This window comes from Malaclemys terrapin, chromosome 18 (assembly GCF_027887155.1).
Source record: "Malaclemys terrapin pileata isolate rMalTer1 chromosome 18, rMalTer1.hap1, whole genome shotgun sequence".
Taxonomy (NCBI): Eukaryota; Metazoa; Chordata; order Testudines; family Emydidae; genus Malaclemys; species Malaclemys terrapin.
Genome location: NC_071522.1, coordinates 5,230,779 through 5,248,987, shown reverse-complemented (window position 1 = coordinate 5,248,987; position 18,209 = coordinate 5,230,779).

Sequence of the window (18,209 nt, the reverse complement as noted above, 5' to 3'; positions counted from 1 at the left end):
TAATGTCTATGAGTCTATGAGTCTATAAGGAAACCACTTCAAGCCAGGGGGTTCGGCAGCACCCCCAGCAACCCTAGTTCCAGCACCATGGATCCTTGGAGTCTTAGGATCATAGAACTGAATTCAGCCAACTCTTATTTATTAGTTAAACACTGAAAGAACGGCCAAAAGGGGAAGTCAGGTTCATAGGGTGTTTTAGTCATGAGTGTAAGTGCTATGTGTGAGGCAGTTATGGTGAAATCGGTAACTATATCATTGCTGGCTCAGTAATAGTTCTGGAGCCTTCTGCAGTGGTAATTCTATCGACAACAGAGCCGTTACACTGAAGACAGAACTAGCTTATCTGACTACCAAAGTCGATGTCTATTAGTCTTCCCAACACCACGCAGAGACTCGCAATCATACATTTTTAAAAGGCGAAATACATTTTCCTGCAAGGTGATCCACATAAAAGATCAAACATGATTCAAATTGCCTGATTTCACCCATCCCATCCGTGGCAGCTACATGGATTTCTTAATTCAAAGACATCGTACGCTGTACTGGAAGAGCAAACACACCAAGAAAATTCAAAAAAGTTACCACCAGGAATCTAGGCACATTCTCACTCTTTTGATTATGTTACATGATAATACCATCAAAATGTGGTTCTTTTAATCCTACTACAAGAGGTACAGAGCATCTGGTCCTGGAGGTGCTTAATAAAAACCACTTCTAAAACTTCACACGTTTGCCTCCCGTGTTTTCCTGTGTGCCAGTTTTGTACCGAATTTGGGGGCATCATAAGGTTTCTGTGCTATTAAAGAAGCGTACTGGGTGTGAATATTCATTTGATCCACAGCCCAGTGAAGTCAGTGAAAGGACTTGCATTGAGTTCAGTGGGTCTGGACCAGGAACTCCTTGCACTGTTTGTCAGTGTTAATCACGCTCGTTCAATAGCCGTAAAGCCACTGGAAGAGCGTACGGTCATTGGAGAAATGTCTCCAAGGCAGCTCCACCACAGTGATGGTCTCTGCCTCACATGTGGCTGTCAGCAGGAGGCCATCATGCTAGGACAGCACTCTGCTGACATTGTGCTCTAATCATCGCTGAAGATAATATAAATCTTAGCATAATGGTAAATTGACCCCAGTGCTGTTTGAGCCTAGTGTATCCACACCTCATAGGCCTTGTTCACTCTCCCCTTGCAGCCATCTTTCATGCTGAAATAACCAAACAAAATGGAAGTCTGATTCACAGCGGAGCCTTGTCTCTTGGTGACAGATGCTGATTCTATCACTCCAAGTGCTCCTTCTTTAGATGCATTAGGATTAAGCAGACACTATGTAAACTTGTTACTTGAGCCTGACTGCGTGGATATACTTTCACTGGGCCATCTACTTGATTGCTGATGTGTAGAATGAAAAATATAATAAATGTCTCTGCTCCTGTATCCTTGCCAAAGACTAATGGAGGAACAAGCAGTGGACTCAATCAATCCTGAAGGCTTGTAACATTTGTCACACACACACACACACACACACACACACACACACACACACACACACACACACACACACACACTACGGTGAGATTGAGAGTACCTATCAGTAATTTAAGGGTGAAACACATTATAAGGATATTGCATTATTCCAAAACCAAACATTATAAACCCAAGAAATTCAGAGCTGAGATTATATTTAAAAGAAATCCAAACATGTTAAGGTACGGAAATGTATCCAAAAAAACATAATGACAGCCTAATTTCTTCAAATGTAGCCTAAGCACAAGATTTTATGCACAATGAGTTTTAACTATTGTACATGGGAAGTTTGAAGAGTGTGCCTCATTGTGTTATTAAGATAATTCTAGCTAAAGAAAAAAAGACTGACACAGATGTTCAATTTCTTAAAGGATCCAGTTTATAATTAATTTTAAATGAAACTAACTAACTGATTTACTTGTAAATTTTCAGAAAATAATTCTGTGCCCACAGAGTAAATGCTGTAAATTTGAAGAGGATATGGTGTATTTTTTATTAAAAAAAAACAAAAACAGCAAAAGAGGCTGAATTCCTTAAGTGAAAAACAGAACTCAGACTTAACTATGGAGTCTCAACCGGTGACTCCATAATACATACACTCACCCACACCCACAATAGCCCCCATTCTCTAGAACCATAAATGCAGTGCAGCTGGTGTGTCCCCATACATTGAGGGCTGGTGGATTTGATGTCATGATGATCCACTGAGGAAAAAAAATTGTAGGTCCTACATAAAGAATAGCTACTGTTGATGTTTTTAAAAATCACCAAAGTAATTGTGTACGAAAACCCCCAAAGAACTATGGCCCAGATCCACAAAGGTATGTTCTCCATCAGCTCAAAATAGTTGCAATTTTGGCCCTAAACTAATTGAGAGTGGACCTCTATAATTTCAGATTAAAATAGCAAGAAACCTCATCTCTGTATATACTATTGGTCACCAATAAATATAAACAAATGTTAAGAAGAGGACATCCCTGCTGTTTATTTCACAGATCATGGGAGCTGCGCCAGAATGGACATAGCCTGTCATTTATAGTTATGGATGTTCGTTTCTGCAATGCTTAACATATGAGATTCTTTTCTTAATAGCCCCATTATATAACATTATCCATGTCCCCAATACATTAGAAAGAGAATCATTTGAAGTAACACAATATAAAAGTCATTTATGGCACAGGAGCAGTCACTGATACAAGAGAAAATTAATTGGCCATGCAATCTGGGGATCTGGGAATCAAAGCTTTTTACTGACTCTGCAACATTCAAAACAGCAGCAAGTACAACTAAAATCTCTCCTCTGTTGGAGCTGCTAACCGCTTGTTCTCACACACCTCCCACATGGAATACTTTTCCAACCCTTATTAGCTTCAATGTACCAAGTACATTATGTATAGGGGAAATTGGTCAGGAGTTTTTGGAAGCCAAGGGAAGCGAAGCACCTTAGCAAGCAGAGACAAAGAAGAGTAAGGTGAATCCACAGACAATTTTTTAACAGGTTACATGCTGAAGAATAACTCCCTCCACTGCTGAAGTCACTGGGTGAAATTCTATGGCCTGTGTTATGATGGAGGTCAGGTCAGATGGTCTCTTCTGGCCTATGAACATTGAAAAGAATGACCATCCTGACTCTTTGGTTTCTAGATAATGATTTTAACATCCCAGCTTCTCAAAACAAAATCCTAAACTCCAGTGAAGTAAAACACAGAAGTGGCAAACCCATGCACCCTACAACTGAGAGAGAGAGAGATTTCTATCACTCATTTGCAGAGCATGACAGTGCCATTTACTAGCATATGTTAACATACTGTCTAGATAGGAATTCACAGCTTGAAAAGCCTAACCATCAGGGCTTAAAAATGCACAATCCAAACTTAAATTACATGTTCATAAGTTATGGAGGAGGAATATTGGCTTCCAGATCAGATAAACTTACTAATATTTGCATAAATAAAAGCACTGTACATATGCAGGGTGCTTTACAGAGAAAATGAGGCACAAGATCAGATTCTGACATCAGGGTCATCAGTGTAAATCCAAGAGTCCCCAAGATGAGAATCTGGTCCATAGTTCCTACTTGAAGGAGCATATAATCTAGATGAATATATTTTACGGATAGAAGGGACTATTGGGAATGTCTAGTCTAACTTCCTGAATAACACAGGCCAGAGACTTTCACTCAATAACTTGTGGATGAACTAAAGCACATCTCCTAGTAAGACATCCAATCTCAATGTAAAGATGTCAAGTGATGGAGAATCCACCGCATCCCTTGGTAAATTGTTCCAGTAGTTGATTACCTTTCCTGATAAAGATGTATGCCTTCTAGGTTCCAAATCCTGCCTCAGGATCTCCTAGCATGCACTCCTGGGCCAGGGTTGAGTTACATAGACTTCGGTATCAAAGCTTAGCTCTGTTAGACCATTATTAGGAAGACGGCAGCTCTTCCATAGATTCTCTTAAGGAGTGAAGTGAAGACGCTATTTGAGCAGCAGTATCATTCTGGAAAAGGCTCCTTCCAAGGGTAAAACAACATTGAAAAGTTGCCTTGAGAATTACTAGTTTAGTACATGGAAAGAATATCTGGCACCATTGTTTCGATGAAGGCTTCAGATTGTGAACAAAACAAAACAGTACCCATCTGATGAGCACTATCAATGCTTCCCCTGGAAAGTCAATCATTTCTATAGTCTTCAGCAGCCCTAGAGGCCTTAGTAATCCTCATCTGTACCCGTGTTTCCAGCAGCTATATAGCACTATGACTTTCCCATCAGTGATAATTTGGTGTATATTAATAAGTTGAATAGTCATGCATAAAAGCACCTTAGCCTTCAGTTAAAATGTACATTTACTTAATGAAGTGACTATCTTGCCTTCCAAGCATGAATTCTAATTATATTAATTCTGTACATCAGGAATAAAAGCACCTTTAGTTGGGCCTTGGTATTATTCTTTCTGTGTAATGACTCTCTTTCCCAAGTATTAGATACTGGGCATTACAAACCAGCTGGTATCTTCCAGCTAATGATTTCAAAGTGCTTCTATCCAAAGGCTCCCTACATGCTTCACACATCAAGGAATTAACCTTCACAAAGACGCTTTGTGGTGAGGCAGCATCACTATCCCCATTTTAAGAGAGAGGGAAAACTGAGAGGTGAAGTAACTTGCCCAGGTCCCACAGTAAATCTCTAGCAGAGGCTAGAACAGAACTTGGATCTTCCAATAACGAGTTGTATACTTTAGTGTCTAGACCATGCCCTCACTGGTGGATACATTTTGACTTCTACTTAAAGCCTCATAAAACCAGTACAATTATGGGAAAATCTTCTTTCACATGGATAAGAAAACACCCATTTGAGTTTAACAAGCAAACACCGAGTTATATAAAAGAGCACTCTTATACTTCTTGTTATTTCTGTAACGTGGCCAAGATTTCTAACAAATTCTTTACAAAAGGCTGTACACATTTTCCACTAGAAAAAAAAGTTAGGCCACTAAAGTTTTCATTTTATTTTGCCAAGCATTTTACTTCCCACAATCAGCGATTCCTTTACAGGCAGAATAAAGCATCCATGAAAAACCATTTGCCCTGCAATAGGCTGCTGCAGTCAGAACACAATAGCTTATTTCAGTGATGTTTAATCATAAATAACAGGGCAGATTGGAAAAAAGTGTTGATGGAAAGTTTTCCAGTGGAAAATTGGATTTTAGAATACATGAAAGTTTTCATAGAAAGTGTCCACTTTCCTCTAAACAGCTAGGGAAACTGAGGCAGAAAAAGATTAAGCAACTTTCTCAGTGACAGAATGACTCCCAGTGGGAGAGTTCACAATGAGTCCAAATTCCCACCTCCTGTTCTCCAAGCATTGGACCATGCTTTTTCCCCATATAGAGTCAAAAAGCAACATTAACCGAAAGTTGGGGTGGAGGGGATGAGAAGATATGGTTATAAACATCAGTAAAATATTTGCATCTGTCATGCAGTTTCACACCCATGGTTAAATTAAATTGTGTCCCTTTCATGTTGCATTTTCAAAGCATTCTCCCATGGTCACAAAATCCTTAGGTGCCACCCACCCCCCACCAAATGAAAGAGATGGCTGAAACGTGGGGGAGGATGCTGGCAGACTGCCAGGGTCCAAACACTACCTTTCACTGAGAAACTACCACACACAGTTCCCCGCTTTGGAAGCATGTGGGGGAGAACGCGATGTTGACATGATGTTTAAAAGAGAGCTATGAGCCAATGCAGTGTATGTAAACAGTCCCCATCTCAGACAGCTCCAATTCACCGAATGTAAGAGACATGGGGAGACGCCTCTTCACTAATGTCTCTTTTTGTAAATATTGAATGTTTAATTAATGTGCCTAATGCGGGCAAGGCAGCTACCTTAAGTGTTGCATTCATCTGCCTGCTCTGATGGCTAGACAGTTAAACACAGAGTTTCACTGGTGTGCGTTGAGCACACGCGCAGACTAGTTTTTGCTGCGGGAGTTGGGAACAGTTGGTTGGCCTCCGACTGGGGACTGCTGCTCCCGGGCAGCTGATATTTTAGGGCTGGGACTCAGCAGAGGAAAGATGGGTTCTACTTGTTTTACCCTGCCAAGTACAAAGATTAAAAAGATTAAAAGCCATTCCCCTTTTCATTGCCTTCTCCTACTTTTGCCATTAACCTCTCAAGTGTTATTTTATGCACCAATAACCCAGACAGCTGTTCAGAGGGGACACAGGCCATAAATATCCTCCAGGTCTCTTCCATCACCTCGCCTCCTCCAGACAAACAGCATCTGCTCAGCAGAAAGTGTCAGGAATCATTTCCATCTGTTTCCCTCCTTCCCCATCCCCAAAGCTCCATCCCTCCTTCCCAAGGCTGATCAGCTGTCTCCTTCCCCAGGGAAAGCCCACAATTCTACTAAGTTCCTGCTGCATCCCGCCTGGCTCGCTAGGATTCTCCATGGTTTCAATTCACTTGGGGAGGGGGTCATACCATTTTTTCCCCTCCCCCAACCTTTTGGGGTTTGGTTTTGTGATCGAACCCACAGGAGTCTCAGCAAAACACGTCTGTGGCTGTATTTATCCTCTCCCTTTCTGGAAGCGTGCGCATGGTGCAACACAGTCTCATGGCTAGAGCCACTGAACTGGCAATCAGGAGATCTGGATTCTATTCCAATAACCGGGGGGGGGGGGCGTGGATCTGGGGAGGTCACTTCATCTCTGACCCTTCGCCTGTCTTGTTTACTTAGGATCATAAGCTCTTTGGGCAAGGACTGTCTTACGGGATATACAGTTCAGAGCACAATGGGGCCCTGAGTGATGCCAGCTGGGTACTCCTGGTGCTACTGTAATACAAATAAACCTCTGAAGCTTGATCTTGCCTTCTGTAAAATCCCTATGCAAGCTTTTCCAACACCCTGGCCACAATCCTGGGATGGTAACAAAGCTGAGGGATGTTTGGTCAGGTTTTGGGTTTCAAATTCCTTCCAGCCTTGGCTGCAGCCACATGCCGCATGTACTCACAGGACAGGCCCAGCTTCCCCTGAGGGCATCTGTCCCGTCCAGCTAAATCATCTCTAGGGTGTGGCCAGGAGGGATGGTTTTAAATCTAGTATGTAAAAATAGGGATGGGCCAGAACTGCTGAGTTTGGCTACACATCCACGAGACCAGCCAGGAAGTGTAGAGCCATATGGGAATGTCACAGAAGTCCCGTGTGGAGACAGGATGCAACTGAGTCTGAAGCTTTGCTCTGGGAAATACATGAGTGGCTTGATCTGTGCCAGGCTGGGTGAGCACGGAAACTGTATGACGACAGGAGAACTATTTCCATGTGACCAGAACAGGTGCAGGAAACTGCCTGGTGACCGGGTCAGTCCTGTGTCAGCCCTCAGCCTTTTGAAAGGAGACTCCTTCACTGGGGTCTAGTTTTACGGTCTGCGAGCAAGGATTTTCTTAGGCGCCTCAATGAGATATTTACAGCCACGCTTTTTTAATTTTTAATCTCCTTTATTAAAAGCCATCCCCACTCCTGAGTCCCTCTTCTGTCACCAGCATTTGCCAAGGGGGCCGAGGTACCCTGATCAGTAAAGTTGCCCGCTGACCTAGTGGGACATGGGAATTATCCCCCATGAGCTGCATGGCAAGCTGCCTTGTAAGTTACATATCCTCTATGCACAAGCCTCTTTCTACAGGATGTTTATCTAGCTATGCCAGTCAGCTGTGGGAAGAACAGCCCTGCCTGCTATTTATACCCTGAGCTGAAACTTGGGTAAAAATAGCTTTGGCATTTTTTCAGTCTTAAAATTCCATTGTAAAACCTTTTTGTAAGAAAATCTCCCATCTCTGCCTACACATATTCTTCCTTCTCCGCGGAGGCGATGAGAAACACAAGTGGAGGCGAACTGAGACCGCCAAGTTCCCATAGCCACAAAACCAGCGTCTGGCCCACCCCAAGCTCTCCGTGCTCTCTGTATGACCTGATTAAAAGTCCAGTGAGAGTTAATGAACTCTGACAAAGGGGACAGATGTCAGCTTGCTGCATGGCTCAGAAATCTCCTCCTAAGTTAATGCTATTACATTCTTTGTTTTCCAAGATAGTTAAAAAAAAAAAAGTGATTAAAGAGAAGGAACAGTAAGATCAATGGCAAATAGACTCTCTCACCCCAATTGCTGCCCTCCAAATGGGCCTTTCACAAAGCAGATTTCTTTCTCTGCCTTAAGATACCTGGACCTCTGCAGCTACTCCCCTGCCCTCTGAACCTTTACAAGCCAATTCTATTTGTGAAATGGTCCAGCTGAAGCCCAACCCACATAGATACACCCACACCCAGATATCCAGCCCCACAGTGACCACTGAAGGAGAAAAGAAGAAACCCCCCTGCTTTGTTAATAAACACTATAGAACACAGGACTATAGAAACTGGGCAGGAGCTGTTGCCTAGTGGTGTGAACAGAGAGTTGAGAGCCAAGCCTCTTGGAATCTGTTTCTAGCTCTGCCACCAGTTGGTGACACATTGGGTAAATTACAACCGCCCTGTGCCTCAGCTTACCCATCTGTAAAATGGGGACAAAACCAATAATGCCTACTTTGGGGGTGGGGTAGGTTGTCAGGCTTAGTTCCTGAATGTTTATAAATCACTTTGAGATCATGGATGGAAGGAGCTAGAGGATGACATAGGATTATGATGATTAATAACTGAGAAACGGTGTTGGAGAGGGAAGAATCAAACTCCTGAAGTCTCAAAGCCAGAGACGGGATCAAAGAGTCAGATGTGACTATCACCCAGGTCCAGGAAAGGTCCAATCTGGGTCTCAGCATAGCAACTTGGATCCCTCTCTATTTTAAACACACGTCAGTGCAAAAGAAGACATCCCAGCCTCCAGGCAAGAGCCAGTCCTCACTAGTGGCCTGTGGTTGATGAGCTTGTTCCCAAGCTAGGATTAAAGGCTACAGGCACTGCTATATTTATTGCCTGGGACTGCCATTTTTTTTTTTAAATTGTCATTTGTGGCTCTGAGAGAAGAGCTGCCTTGCTGCTGAGCCCTGTTCCTCTCCGTTACCAGCCCCTTGGTTACTGATAAAAGGTTCCCTCATTCCAAAGGCACCAGAGGAAGGGATTTCTGTTGAACATCCTCATCACCATACAGGTGTTACAGCAAGGCTATCAAGAAACCAACCCAATTATTCCCTCCTCCAAGGGGGCAGGGGAAATGGACGTAGAAGCTTCTTCCCCCCAACCTCAGTCTCCACCCCCGCCACCTCCTGTTCCTGGACTGTAGGCCAACTTGGCAAGGGCTGCAGCCTCTCGCCAAAGCCCGATCTGTCTCAGTCAGCTTGTCTGCACTTCACTATTAATAGAGTGCTTCAGCCTGCTGCACTCCCAGTATAACTGTAGTTTAATAATATATCTAATGTGAGAGAGGGAGATAACCTCACTGTACTGCAAATACAGTACACTATTCCCTGCAGCGTGCAGCACGTCTCCCTCCTGGCTCTCCTACCCTGAGGAACCGGGAGCAGACGGGGAGGCTGGTGTGGGTTTCAAGGAGCCCTTGCTCTTAAGCTCCAGTCCTCTGGAGCTTCACACAGGTAACATCAAAGGCATCCCAAGCGAAAGGGCTCACTTTTCATTTAGCGTCAACTGTAGCTCAGTACGCCTCTGGCTCCAGGGCTTTTCCACTCTCACCTTCATGGAATCAAAAGGATGACGTGAGATTTCGGGTTCTCCTGCCTCCTCTCTGGGACGAGCTCGTCAACTGCATCTTTAGGAACCTCTCCTGCTTTTCTGCACACCGCTAGGCTGCGATGAGAACTGGATCCAGAGGCCAGACTGCCAGTTTCATTGCCCATGAGAGGGAGCAAATACTGAGCAGCACATGCTCGCACTATAGGAGAATGGAAAGGACGGATGAAAGCATGTCTAGGCTTTGCCTAGCCAGGGGCTGTAGTGGCAACTCACCCATTGCCAAAGTACAGCATTTGCTTTGCAGACAACAGCTGCTCCTATCTTGAACACAGAGGTGCCTCTCTATCTTGGGGTTCTGTACTGCCACCCATCCCTGTCGTAACCCAGCACCCTCCCAGCATCTGAGCAGCCTACTCTTCACTGGCCATCTTAAAGACAAGCATAGCCACGAGTCATCCTGAGAACTCCACGGACCATGAGATTAGCCTCCCTGGGGTCGGATTTTGGGACGTTCTAGAAGCTCATTGCTACATTTCCACTGTGAACATCTGCACCACTGGCCAGTATCTAAGTCTTCGGGAAAAGCCAAAGCAACAAGCAACACAGTCTGCCGCAGTTACTGGAAGTTAGCAGAGCCCACATTCTTTGCCATCAAATGTTTTGCCTGCACAGCCATAATAATTAGCACTTCCTTGGCAGCTTTCACTGGAAGATCTCAGTGTGCTCTGCAAACATAAAGGAGTTAAACACCAATCTCCTGGGAAATCAGTATCATTGGGGGAAACTAAGGCAGAGACTTTAACTTACATTCCTGTGGTCAGATATTATGTTTAGAGATGAGCTGGGAACAGAACCCAGGTCTCCTGATGCCCAGTCTCCTGTTTAGGCTATCATTCCTTTCCAACATCAAATGCTAAAGCAGCAGAAGGTGGGGCGGTGGGGGGGGGGAGGCCGCAAACTGTGTGCTAGCTATGCTGGAATCTGGTCTTCCTCTCAGGCTGTCAGAGGCACAAGACAGCGACAGCCAGCTAGGCTCCCCCCCCAGCCAACCCCGAGATCAGTTCTGTGCAAAACACTCTGGCCAAGATTTTCCACAAGTTATTTTGGGTGCCTGTGATAGGGCAGCTCCTTCCTGGGGCACCCTCCCACAGCTGACCAGTGCACCTGCCTTATTTCCCCCTTTCTTGGTAGAGTCCCCAGAAATTCCAAGAGTAAATAGCCTTTTGCAGGGTTAATTTATTACAAAATGTCCCACAACCATAAATCAGATTCCCCCAGCACAATCCAAACCGCACATTCTCTCTTTCAAGTCCCAATAGTCGATCAACACACAAAGTAGAGCCCAGCATCTCTCGCTGCGCACCAGCTGCCTGGAATGGCTCCAGCATCTCACCATGCCTCAGCTGCCCAGTATAGCTCTCATCCCACTCTATCCCAGCCCCTCTAGTTGGGGTAATTCTGCACCCTGTTTCCTTCCCAGGTATAGTTCCAGTCTTGCCTGAAGCCATCAGCGGGCTCCTCCCAACCCCCCATCATTCCCCAGCCTTTAGCCCTGCTGGTACCTGCAGGGTCTCCCGAGCCACTGGCCGCAGCTGCAGCTGAGGGGGGGCTCGGCAGCTGCAAGGGTGGGACTGACTGGGAGCTCCAGCCCCAGGGCAGAAAATGTCACAGAGGTCAATGGAAGTCATGGATTCCGTGACCTCTGTGACATAATTGTAGCCTCCTAGGCACCCAGTTTCTAATCTGCAGCGGGTGGGGGGAGAAGAGGGGAGCCAGCTCCACCCAGGCCCCGCCCCCGCCCCCACTCCACCCCATCCCCCAATGCCCCACCCCTGCCCTGCTTCTTCCCACCCCTGCTCCTCCCCCTCCCCCAAGCGAGCTGCACCCTCACTTATCTCCCCCCCACAGCGACTCCTGATGCCACAAAACAGCTGATCCGCAGCCAGCGGTAGGCACTCAGAGGGAGGGGAAGATGCTGATTGGCAGGGCCCACCAGAGGGCAGGAGGCACTGGGGGGAGGGAAAGGCATTAATAGGAGGGCTGCAGAGCATCCACCATTTTTTTCCCATGGGTTCTCCAGACCCAGAACACCCATGGAGTCTGCACCTCTGACAATAATCCTTCCTTTGTCTGCCTTGTCTATTTAGATTGCAAGCTCCTTGGGGCAGGGACTGGCTCTTCCTATATGCGTTTGCCAGGGCCGGCTCTACTGTTTTTGCCACCCCAAGCAGCGTGCCGAATTGCCACCGCGGACGGCGGGGGCAGTCTGTGCCATTAGGGCAGCACGCGCGTTTCCATGGCAGCGGCAATTTGGCAGCAGCTTCTGTCTTCAGCTGGAAGACAGAAGCTGCCGAATTGCCCCCACAGGCAGCTGAACATAGAAGTTGCCGCCGCCGCGGAAATGCGCGTGCCCCCTAACGGCACACGGACTCTCCCCGCCATCCACGGCGGCAATTAGGCGCGCTGCTTGGAGCGGCAAAAACACACGGACTGCCGCCCCTTGCAGATTGCCGCCTGAAGCACCTGCTTGGAATGCTGGTGTCTGGAGCCGGCCCTGGTGTTTGCTACGTGACTGGGCCTAGCACAATCTCAGTTGCGGCCTCTGAGCGCTACTATTATATACATAAAATAAGAATGAATGGTGGTGGTGGTGGTGGTGAATCTCTGAAGAGGAGTGAATTGACTCCCTTCCCTCTGACCCCACAACTTAATAGACAGAGAATAACAACAGTGAGATTTGCAGAAACTAAGACCTCATACCTTCATTTCAGGGATGAAGCAAAGTTTGCAGTGGAGATACTATTGCTTTAAACCACCCGGAAGAGGTTTAGAGGCATTTTGAAAGCACAGATACACCTTCTGATTTGATTTCACTGATGGCTTTTGGGAATGCTAAAAGAAAAGGCTTTTATGATAGAGAAACTGGGGGGGGGGGGGGGGGGGGATTTTGTTTTTTTTAAATCCTTCTCTCTGGAAAATGCTGCTAGAGAGAGGAAGAAATACTTTTCAGATACCTGAGGGGCTGAGAAGAAAGGTCTGCCTTAATAACTACTTTGGGACAGGGTCTGAAACCAGCACGTAAGGCATAGAAAGCCTTTAGAGGAACTACTAGAAGGAGGAAAATGCTACCAGGAGGGATACAGTGAAAACAAACTCTGAACTCACCTGAAATGTGGATTCTCTCTGAGGTGAGTCAGCTCTTTTTGACCAGGGCTTTGGAGCGGAGCCGGAGCACAGCTCCAAAGTCCTGTTTTTGACTCTGTAGAAACAAAGACAACCAAGGCTACGCCCTCACTGGAGAGTTAAGTTGGGTGACTGGCACCTGGGTTTGCCTAACTCAAAGCCCTACCTGAGTTATCATAGCCTCACTGGCGCTCTACTCCCTGTGTGTGTGTGTGTGTGTGTGTGTTGCTAGGATGGCGGGAGGGATATCCCAGTGGTCGTTGTGCTGAGCTGCTCTATGATTCGTTCCTGAGGATTGTAGGAAAACTTGTCTGTCCTTCTGGGTGCATGGGGGGGAATTGTGGGAAGGCAGTGGAGGACTATCAGCACTAGAGGGGGTTAGCCTGCGTCCTAACTGCAAAGGAGGTGGGTTCCAGCTTGAGTGAAAGCAGCCCTCCTCTATCCCCTACGCCCAGCAGAACCAGCCAGCCTAGGTTTAAAACACCACACATCAGGTGGGAGGGTTTGTGCCATGTGTAGAGGGTACCAGGGTTGGGATAGTGTCTGCGTAAGAGCCTGCGTTAATTCTGCAATGAAGACAGATCCCAAGTCTCTGCCCTTGGTATTCTGCAGGCAGATATATTAATGCAGTGAGAACATGGGATCTGGAGTGTCTGTGTGGGGGTGCTGTTTAGCTCAGTGTCTCTCCCCCCACTCCCTCCTTGAAGGCTTGCTGGGTGGTGTGATAGTGTTAGTACATTTATAACAGGTTATTTTTGGCTTTTGGGAACTTCAAAAAGAAAGATTTTTGGATAGTAAACTTGAGATTTTTGTTCCCTCTTACAGCTGCTTTAAAACTGAAGTGAGTGAAATGAGACTGAACCTTTTTAGCTCTCAGACTTAAACAAGGTCCCCTTTAATTAATACTGTGGTAATGCCCAGAGGCCCCAAATGAGGACAGGGCCCCATTGTGCTAGGAACTGTACAGAAACATACGAGATGGTCCCTGCCCCAAAGAGATTATAATCTAGATAGATGAGACAAGTAAACAGTGGGAGATAGAGGCATAGAGATGTGAAGTGATTTTCCCAAGATCACACTACAGGTCAGTGGCAGAGCTGGGTTAATACCCCATAAATTTTACAGGCTGAACATTCCTGATCAGACTCCTTGAGTCATATTGGGTGTCTTAGGGACGTGTGACCAGAAGGCTTCTGCCAAGTGTGGTGGGATGTATCAGCCTTTCATTTGTAACCATAATTTATTGCGTAACCAAATAGTACCAGCTGATTGTATAGGGGAAACCCAGTCTCTTTCCCCCACCCACCCACCCACCCCTCCCCCACACACTCACTCTCACCATCCATGGGAGAGTGGCACTGTTGTCAAGTTGGCCTTTTGATGCAGTAATTACTTGCCTTGACAACAGGAGATGGAAACAGATAAAGCAAACAGAGTTTTTCAGCTTCTGGAGTAACTCAGCAGCAGCCATGTGTGTGTACAAATTGTCTTCAGCGGGTTGTAGCAACAAGTCTAATTACAGAATGGAGGCTGAGGCCAGCTCTATGCTATGGGGATAACAGTAGCATAACTATGGTGCCATGGCTAGGCCGGCAAAATCCCAAAAGGGGCTTTTCTGTTGCTATAGGAACACCATCTTCCTGAGCAGTGGTAGCTAGGTTGACAGAATCATTCTTCTGTCAACCTAGCTGTGTCTACACCAGGGGTAGGGTCAACGTAGCAACAGCATGTTTGTTTGTTTTTTTACACCCCTGCCCTGAGTGCTGTAGCTATGTCAACCTAAACTTTAACTGTAGACCAGGCATGAGAAATAGAGCTTCTAATACACATCCAGGGTTGGTTCACAGGTTACTGCTTGACAGCCAAAGGATTGACATCATATTAATTGAAGATATCCCCTTATTTAAAGCTTTGCAGGCCCCAGTGTGTATGGTAAAGGATTAAGAGGTACATTGAGATCACAAACACTTAGTTCTCATGGATTTGGTTTCAGGGATTTATATCATACACTGCATCCCTCCTGATGGTCCTATCGAGCCAAATGCATGGCTTGGTCAGAATCAGAACTTGGATGACCCTGGGTTTGTGGGGCAGACACGTCGTATTGACCTCTCTGCTAGAAGAGCCCACTTGCCGAGGCTGAACAATAACTGCTGTGTGTGTGTGCGGCTGTCTTTACACCAGCTCCCTCCTGCTGCAGCACAGTTTCTCATCTAGGCCAGGCCTTTCAGAGCAGATCCTTCAGCCCTCCTCCACTGAACCCTGCTCTTCCAAGTATCAGACAAATCCTCTTTGGCTGGCTGAGCTCAGGTGAGCTTTCAGATGTCGCTTTGCACATCACAGCCTGCAGGCCCCCTCCCTGTTCCTGGAGCTCATTGTGAGTTCAGGACATTCAGCACCCTGCAGGATTAGGCCCTCACTGCGTAGAGGGCCCCTTGCTGTCATGCTAAAGTCTAAGGACTTAGAGGCAGGCCCCTATGCATTCAGATGGAGAGTCCAGTTAAAGGATAGGACAGCATATCTAGGGCAGTCTATTGGCCCCAGAAGACCTGTGTAGAGGGCAAGAGAGAATCCCATGTCATTTTCAATGGTGGGGGTGGAACAGTTGCGTTAGCACTTTCAAAACAAGCTAAAATAAAGTGCTGTTCTAAATCTAATCAGATACAGTTTCAAATGGATTTTAGAACTGAGGTCAGCAAGAATCAGATACATTTTATAATGCTCATTTAGCTCCACAGAAGCAATTTTGGCCTTTAAGTTAGCAGCACTAAATCAGCTGAGAAATTTGGCAGGTTGTGGTATCACCTAGTGAGAGGGATGACTCATAAAAATGCTACTATGTGCGTTTGAGATGAACATGCTCCTTCCATTATTCAAAGGAATTGCTCTAAATTATAATATTTTAAAAACACGCAGTGTGCCTTCTTTTTCTCTAAATTACAAGCCTGGTGTATTCAGCCACGGGTGCTGATCTCGGTTTCCTTCCACTGTCACCTCTGCTTCTGGTCCATGTGAGCTGACCACAGGGAAATCCCTCTCTCTCTCTCTCATCGTCTGACCTCGCCTTTCCTGGTGGACTTCTCTTTATTCTGCTACTATGATAGTTCATTCTCACAGCTGGTTCGGTCCCAGTTATGTTAATCAGATATACAGCGGCCTTGAGAAAAGTTTGCCCCAAAGGAGCTCATGGGGAGATGCGGAATGGGTCGGCTTGTAAAGAGTGCTGTTTGACTTCCAGTCGAGCTCTTCCAGGAGGTGGAATTCACAGGTACAAGGGGCTCTGCTTAAGCTTAGGGAGGGATGGGGCCTGAACTATAAAGGCCAGACATTATTTGAGCCTTCCCAGAGTTTGATGGTGTTTGGACTTTAATACACTTCTGCTTAATATGGATGTTGGTTATCGAGCTGGACAAGAGACATTTCTCCTAACCCAAGCATTCTTAACTACAGTCACGTCCTGCACGAAGCTCTTCGGGGGAGGAACTATCTTTTTATTCTGTATTTGTACAGTGCCTAATACCATGGGGTCTTGGTCCATTACTGGGCTCCTAGGTGCTACGACAATACCAACAATGGTAACTGTGTAACACACATAGAGAATGGGTCCTCCTTTGCTTCCTTTTGTCCTTGGTGCCTTTCATCCTCCCCAATCCCTCTGCAACCTGATGATTCTATGAAGTACCCCTCACCTTCTGCTCTTACCGCAGCCTTCCTGCAGCTTCTCTTCCTTTGCTGAGGGCTTCCTGCTGTGTTCCAGCATGATCAGCCTCTTCCCCACTGGTATTCCAGTGCCCTTCCCTCTCCTTTTGCCAATGTTTCCCCAACATGTCAGAACAGCCTTTCTCACCTGCTTCCTTGGACAATTCTGTAGCTTCCTCCATGGCTCTTTTGGGTGTCCCAGCCCCCTCAACCCCCTCTGATATATAAACCACATCCTGACCTAGCCCAGTATCCCTCCCCCACCCACTCCATCCTTTCCTTCCTTCATGATTCCCTGAACCCCCTCAGCAGCCTCCCTTCCCCGGCAACCTTCCAGACTAGCCCACCTCCCTCCGTGTTCCCACTGTGCTTCTCCCATCTCCACTGTGACCTCCTCAGAGCATCCCTGCCCCAGCTGAGACAGAGACTGGTTAAACCAGACCAAACCAGGCTGGTCCTCTAACTCTGAGGGGAATGTTTACTCCCTGCCTGATTGTGGTTGCCACTAGAAGGGCCTGTTAGGGAATGGCGTGAGGTCTAATGTTCCCACCCTTTCATTTTTCAGCCACGGGGGATGACGTAGGGCTCAGTATCCTACATTCTCTGGCTGGCAAGGAGACCAGAACCAGCACACAGGTGTCTTCTGTCTCCATGGAAACAGCTTTAAGCCTGGGTGCCTGGGGAGGGTTTTTTCACCCTGTTGTCAGGGAAATGCAAACCTACGAGCAGCCTAGTAAAAATATAGGTTCTTTGCAGATGGAAGGAGAGAGAGAGAGAGAGTGGAAAGGTACTGCATCTGGGCATGTGGTAGACTACAGAAATTTGCTCTGGTGTAAAAATATTGATGTAGGTATATCAGTGCAAACCCCTAATGCAGACACAGCCCCCGTGCAAAATGGGACTTTGATTTTTGTAACTTAGCCTGGGTTGTCTGGTACACTGCGGTACAACATGTCTGCATTAGGAACTTGCATCACTGTGTCTTCATTGGTGGAAAAACCTAATATAGACAGAGCACAAGTATTTTGGAAAGGATATAAACCCTCCTGCTTCAGGATGTAGGCATGAAGGGATGTAACCCCTTCTGTAATTCAGCCTCTGCTGCAAACGTACCAAGGCAGAAACACAGATGCTTTCCTCCTGCTGCAACAGGTGATCTTCCAAAACACAGCAATTTAAGGGTAACAGGTCAGCTTTAAGTCTGAATTTCCTGGCTCTTGTCAATTTAAGCTAAACCATTAACTTTATTTTAAGTGTGTGTGTGTGTGTGTGTGTGTGTGTGTGTACAGTTATTATGGAGCCATTAAAATAACACTTGAAAATTAATAAGCAGTTACAAGCACCAGATGTCCTATCCCCTGCCTATAAGGTACAGTGTTTGGAATAGTTTTTATAGCTGTTTCTGCTCCAAGAGCCAGATAGAAATGACAAGCTCTCTAACCAGTTATATCAATTAGGAAACTGCCCTTCAGTTTAATAACTTAAATGCAAAACAACAGCCCCAAAATACAGGGATATTCCTTTCTCACTCTTGTGCTAGATGATTTTTGCTAGTTGGCAGTTTTCCCCGCAGCTTTCTGTCTCAGGAGGGCTAATACACAAAGCATTGCACAAGATCCTTTT